This window comes from Oncorhynchus masou, unplaced genomic scaffold (genome assembly GCF_036934945.1).
Source record: "Oncorhynchus masou masou isolate Uvic2021 unplaced genomic scaffold, UVic_Omas_1.1 unplaced_scaffold_5502, whole genome shotgun sequence".
Classification (NCBI taxonomy): Eukaryota; Metazoa; Chordata; class Actinopteri; order Salmoniformes; family Salmonidae; genus Oncorhynchus; species Oncorhynchus masou.
In genome coordinates, this window is record NW_027011918.1 from 13,012 (window position 1) to 19,656 (window position 6,645).

General features: G+C 45.9%; 1 pseudogene; it reads left to right on the forward strand.

Moving 5' to 3' along the window:
• Positions 1-286: 286 nt before the first annotated feature.
• LOC135536048 (glutamate receptor 3-like) lies at positions 287-6,381 on the forward strand (annotated as a pseudogene).
• Positions 6,382-6,645: the final 264 nt, after the last annotated feature.

Sequence of the window (6,645 nt, forward strand, 5' to 3'; positions counted from 1 at the left end):
CGTTTATTGTCCAGTGATTTGCACGTTGACCAATAGAACAGATGGTAGTGGTGGTTTACCCGCTCACCTATGAATTCTCAGAAGGCAGCCCGACCTCTGTCCCCTTTCTCTCTGTCTTTTCTTCAACCAAATGACGGGGATTGTGGCCCGGGTTCCCGAGAAAGCGATATATCCTTCGTGTCGGACTCGTTATAGAACAAAATCTTTGTCCAGTTCAAAGTGAGTAATTGCAGATTTGATGTCCAGAAGTTATTTTCGGGCCATAGAAGAAATTAACAGCAACATCATGTACAAAGTAAGTTACAAAATAGTGTTACATACAATTTGAAAAAACGAACCAAATAGCACAGTTGGTTAGGAGCCCGTAGAACAGCAGAAATGCCCTCCGGCGCAATTTATACACACACACTTGCTCACACACACATGCACGTTCCGACAGAAACACACTGTTAGCCTTCTGTTTCTCTGTTAACTGCCAGGCAGATTAGTACCACTCAGTCTTTCCAGAAGTTGTTCTTCAAACCAACCGATAATGTCCTTCCATCTATGTTTTAGCTCATGCAAATTATGAGCGCACAATAAATGATATTGTCTACACAAAACAACACAAATCCTATGCCACTGATTTATATTACGAACTTTAACCCATATTAGCATTCCCATAGAACAGGGAGCACCTCACATCCCCAAACTTCAAGCTTTTTTTCATAAAGGTGGAGACAGGGAGATGTATTCATTCATCATGTTGACTTCTAATGTTGTATTATGTTGTTTTCTGGTCTTATTCTCAGCTCTCTGGTCTGATCCTCACCCCTCTGGTCTGATCTGCACCCCTCTGGTCTGATCCTCACCCCTCTGGTCTGATCCTCACCTCTCTGGTCTGATCCTCACCCCTCTGGTCTGACCCTCACCCCTCTGGTCTGACCCTCACCCCTCTGGTCTGATCCTCACCCCTCTGGTCTGATCCTCACCCCTCTGGTCTGATCCTCACCCCTCTGGTCTGACCCTCACCCTCTGGTCTGACCCTCACCCTCTGGTCTGATCCTCACCCCTCTGGTCTGATCCTCACCCTCTGGTCTGATCCTCACCCTCTGGTCTGATCCTCACCTCTCTGGTCTGACCCTCACCCCTCTGGTCTGATCCTCACCTCTCTGGTCTGACCTCACCCTCTGGTCTGATCCTCACCCCTCTGGTCTGATCCTCACCTCTCTGGTCTGATCCTCACCCTCTGGTCTGACCCTCACCCTCTGGTCTGACCCACACCCTCTGGTCTGACCCACACCCTCTGGTCTGACCCACACCCTCTGGTCTGACCCTCACCTCTCTGGTCTGATCCTCACCCTCTGGTCTGACCCTCACCCCTCTGGTCTGACCCTCACCCCTCTGGTCTGATCCTCACCCCTCTGGTCTGACCCTCACCCCTCTGGTCTGACCCACACCCCTCTGGTCTGACCCACACCCCTCTGGTCTGACCCTCACCCCTCTGGTCTGATCCTCACCCTCTGGTCTGACCCTCACCCTCTGGTCTGACCTCACCCTCTGGTCTGATCCTCACCCTCTGGTCTGATCCTCACCCCTCTGGTCTGATCCTCACCCCTCTGGTCTGATCCTCACCCTCTGGTCTGATCCTCACCCTCTGGTCTGATCCTCACCCCTCTGGTCTGACCCTCACCCCTCTGGTCTGATCCTCACCCCTCTGGTCTGATCCTCACCCTCTGGTCTGACCCTCACCCCTCTGGTCTGACCCTCACCCTCTGGTCTGATCCTCACCTCTCTGGTCTGATCCTCACCCCTCTGGTCTGACCCTCACCACTCTGGTCTGACCCTCACCCCTCTGGTCTGACCCTCACCCCTCTGGTCTGATCCTCACCCCTCTGGTCTGATCCTCACCCCTCTGGTCTGATGTGACATGATGGATGACTCATAACAGGTTGTATTGGAACACACTGAGCCAACTACTGTCGGGCCCTCCGTTAAGTGAAGGTTAATGTGTCGGAGGCAATATCCATTACAGTCAGAGAGGGGCAGTATATTAATTAGGGACATTGATGGGTCTATCCGATGTTTAGAATGGACAAGTCCCACTCTGCTCACAAAGCCACGGGGGTGTGTGTGTGTGTGTGTGCGTGCATTTGTTGTTGTTGTTGTTGTTGCATCTTCCGCAGCCTCTATTTGTTACTTACCTAGTGGAGTTGGTGTGTTCTTTACTCTGCTTGAGAGTGTCCTTCACTAACAGTGTATTTGTCTCCCTTGACACTCAATTTAACTTCAAGACTTCTTAGGAAATATGACTGTTATACCTAAGTGCTGCCTTACCACACATGTGTCTGCTTCAGTTAGTAATACACGACACCTTATGCTCTTCAAATATTTGATCTGGCAAAATGAAGTCCTTGACTGTTTCAGTATTTGAACCTAAACTGACCCTTCTGGGCAAGCCCATACAATGGGATCCTTGACGCCACTGTAACAATGCCTCTGATTGGTGTTGCTATATCAACAGCTTGTTCATACTCGGAACACGTAGGCTATTGGCAATAGGCCCATTGGTACAATTGACTATTGCCAACTGGCCCACTTCCTTGTAAAACTCTTGCTCCTAAATTGCTATCTGGGATCTTTGGGACGTCCCTACTCCATTGAAGTTTACATTTTAAAATGTTGACGGGTTAAGGTTAAGTTAGATAAGGGTTAAGGTTAAGGTTAAGTTAGATAAGGGTTAAGGTTAAGGTTAAGTTAGATAAGGGTTACGGTTAAGTTAGATAAGGGTTACGGTTAAGGTTAAGTTAGATAAGGGTTAAGGTTAAGTTAGATAAGGGTTACGGTTAAGGTTAAGTTAGATAAGGGTTACGATTAAGGTTAAGTTAGGTAAGGGTTAAGGTTAAGGTTAAGTTAGATAAGGGTTAAGGTTAAGTTAGATAAGGGTTAAGGTTAAGTTAGATAAGGGTTAAGGTTAAGTTAGATAAGGGTTACGGTTAAGGTTAAGTTAGATACGGGTTACGGTGAAGGTTAAGTTAGATACGGGTTACGGTTAAGGTTAAGTTAGATAAGGGTTACGGTTAAGGTTAAGTTAGATAAGGGTTACGGTTAAGGTTAAGTTAGATAAGGGTTACGGTTAAGGTTAAGTTAGATAAGGGTTACGGTTAAGGTTAAGTTAGATAAGGGTTAAGGTTAAGTTAGATAAGGGTTACGGTTAAGGTTAAGTTAGATAAGGGTTACGATTAAGGTTAAGTTAGATACGGGTTAAGGTTATGTTAGATAAGGGTTACGGTTAAGGTTAAGTTAGATAAGGGTTACGGTTAAGGTTAAGTTAGATAAGGGTTACAGTTAAGGTAAGGCTAGGGGTTAAGTTTAGAGTTTAGGAGGTAGGCAAATCCCAAGGATCCCAGATAGCTCTAACCCTCCTAAATGTAACCTGCGGTGTACTTGTGAGAGTATCCACTCTACACACACCATCACCTGGCAGCAGACCTGTCTCTGCTTTGGCCCAGACCAGGGTTCAGAAGTCTGGAGTTTGAAACTGTGTTGCCAAAATGAACCCAGCTGCATTGAATAATTGAATTGTTGCTTGTTATAGATGGCTGGAAGTCCTCTCTTCACTCCTACAGGTTGTATGGCAGGTATACTAATCCTAACCACAGGCACCGTACTGGGAAACTCTCATCTATGTCCCCTTCTGATGTTACTCTAGCAAGGTTCTCACCTCAATCACATGCATTTATAAACCCATTTTTACATCAGCTGATGTCACAAAGCGCTTGTACAGAAACCCAGCCTAAAACCACAAACAGCAAGCAATGCAGATGTAGAAGTACAGTGATGTGAAAAACTCCCTCGAAAGGCAGGAACCTAGGAAGAAACCTAGAGAGGAGCCAGGCTCTGAATGGCGGCCAGTCGTCTGCTGGCTGTGCCGCGTGGAGATTATACCAGAACATTGTTAGATTGTTATTCGAGATATTTAAACGTTCTTAGATGACCAGCAGGGTCAAATAATAATAATCACAGTGGTTTAAAAGGGTGCAACAGGTCAGTACATCAGGAGTAAACGTCAGTTGGCTTTTCAAAGCCGAGCATTCAGAGGTCAAGACAGCAGGTGTGGTAGAGAGAGAGAAAGTAAGTCCGGGACAAGGTAGTAGGTTGAGTGAACAGGTCAGGGTTCCCTAACCGCAGGCAGAACAGTTGAAACTGGAGCAGCAGCACAACCAGGTGGACTGGGGCCAGGTGATCCCAGGGATCAGATTCACCGGGAGGGGAGGGAGAAAGAGAATTAGAGGGAGTATACTTAAATTCACACAGGACACCATATATAACAGACTGACCCTAGCCCACCAGCACATAGACTGTTGCAGAGTAGATACTGGAGACTGAGATAGGGGTGGGTCGGGGACACTGTGGCCCCGTCCGAAGATACACTCGGACAGTGCCAACCAGGCAAGATATAACCCCATCCACTTTGCCAAAGCACATCCCCCACAAAACTAGAGGGATATCAACAGACCCCTAACTTACTACCCTGAGACAAGACTGATTATATCCCACGAAGATCTCCTTCACCATGCTGAGCCTGAGGGGGCAAAACTGGACAGGAAGATCACGTCTGTGACTCAACCCACTCAAGTGACGCACCCCTCCTAGGGACGGCATGGAAGAGCACAAGTAAGCCAGTGACTCAGCCCCTGTAATAGGGTCAGAGGCAGAGAATCCCAGAGGGGAGCCGGAAATGTACTATAGCAAGGTTCTTGTTTCTGTGCATCACTCCTTCCTGTTTCTCTCATTGTTCAGGGTCCCTCTCTCTCCCTCTCTCCTCTCACTGCACCTCTCTCTCTCTCTCTCTCGCTCTCACTCGTTCTCTCTCAATAGTGTATACATTTGTATTTGGGTCATCACTACTATGTATCAATGCTTCCTCTTCTTCCTTTCCCTCCTCTCTCCGTCTAAACAGCGATCCAAAATAGCAGTCTATGAGAAAATGTGGTCATACATGAAATCGGCCGAACCGTCAGTGTTTGTCAAGACCACTCCAGACGGGGTGGCCCGGGTACGAAAGTCCAAGGGCAAGTTTGCTTTTCTCCTGGAGTCCACCATGAACGAGTACATAGAGCAGAGGAAACCCTGTGACACCATGAAAGTGGGCGGAAACCTCGACTCTAAAGGATACGGTGTGGGCCACGCCCAAAGGCTCAGCATTAAGGTGGGTGGGATAATATAACGATATTCTCCTTGTTGTTATAGAATTCCACCTACCCTGATGTCTTGTGTTTGGCCCTTCTTCTTCTTCTTCTCTTCTTCCTTATTGTTTTGAACGGACGCAAAGAGGTAACGGTATCATATTTTATTGTTCTTGGATATCTAGGTTGAAGTGTTATTATGGATGTTGATCTATGTGTTCATGTTGTTGTTCCTAAACCAAAAGGGGAATCCATTCCAGGGTGTAGCAAAAGAGTTTAACAGTTTAACAACCATTTAACCTTTATGTCTCTCTTACTCTATCTTTCCTTCTGGCCTGTTTTTCTGTCCTGTCCTTCTGTCCTGTGTTTTTGTCCTGTCCTTCTGTCTTTCTGTCCTGTCCTTCTGTCCTTCTATCCTGTCCTTCTGTCCTGTCCTGTGTGCTGTCCTTCTGTCCTGTGTCCTGTCCTTCTGTCCTGTTCTTCTGTCCTGTCCTTCTATCCTGTCCTTCTGTCCTGTGTGCTGTCCTTCTGCCCTATCCTTCTGTCCTGCATGCTGTCCTTCTGTCCTGCGTACTGTCCTTCTGTCCTGTGTGCTGTCCTTCCCGACAGTTGTTGTCACTTTTAATTTAACAGTTCAACAGTTTTTCCATTTAGCCTTTAAAAGTTGCACTGTCACTTGTGATGAATGTTATTTGCATGGTGTTTTCTACTGTTGCTTTTCTTCTCAATGATGACTAGTGTCCCCGTCCCGTACACTTCAGTTTCTAAACTACCTAACTCATCATGCCACCTTTTCAATATTTACCACTTTCTTTGCTCTTCTCTAACCTTACTGATCTATCTAACTCATATTCCTAAAATTCTTAAACATAATAGATAATACTAATATTAACAATAAGCACTATTAGTGGTAGGCCAACTACCATTATCAACTATTATCATTATCGTTATAACTACTACTATACTACTGTACTATACTACGACTATACTATACTGCTACTATAGCACTACTATGCATTAGATTTCTCACGGACCTGTGCATTTTCTTACAAGTTATGTTTTATCGTTTCAAGAAATGCTGTTAACCTGGCAGTGTTAAAACTGAATGAGCAAGGCCTGTTGGACAAATTGAAAAACAAATGGTGGTACGACAAGGGAGAGTGCGGCAGCGGGGGAGGTGACTCCAAGGTCAGCCTCGATGTCACCAGATCGGGTACAATATTGCAGAGTAATCGGCAAGGCTGTTAATAATAGTCAATAGGTATAAGAAAAATCATTGATTATTGATTGGATTTATATTATAGCACTTTGCTTTTCTTATGTACTTTGTTAGCTAGCGTACAACCCAACCCAACCCAAAACCAAGTGTTGAGTTACAACCAGGCTCAAAGGTAGCCTTTCTGTCATTTACCAGACTCTGACCAGTCTATGGAACAAAGTATCAATCTAAGAACCCTTACTTGGCTAACACACAGAG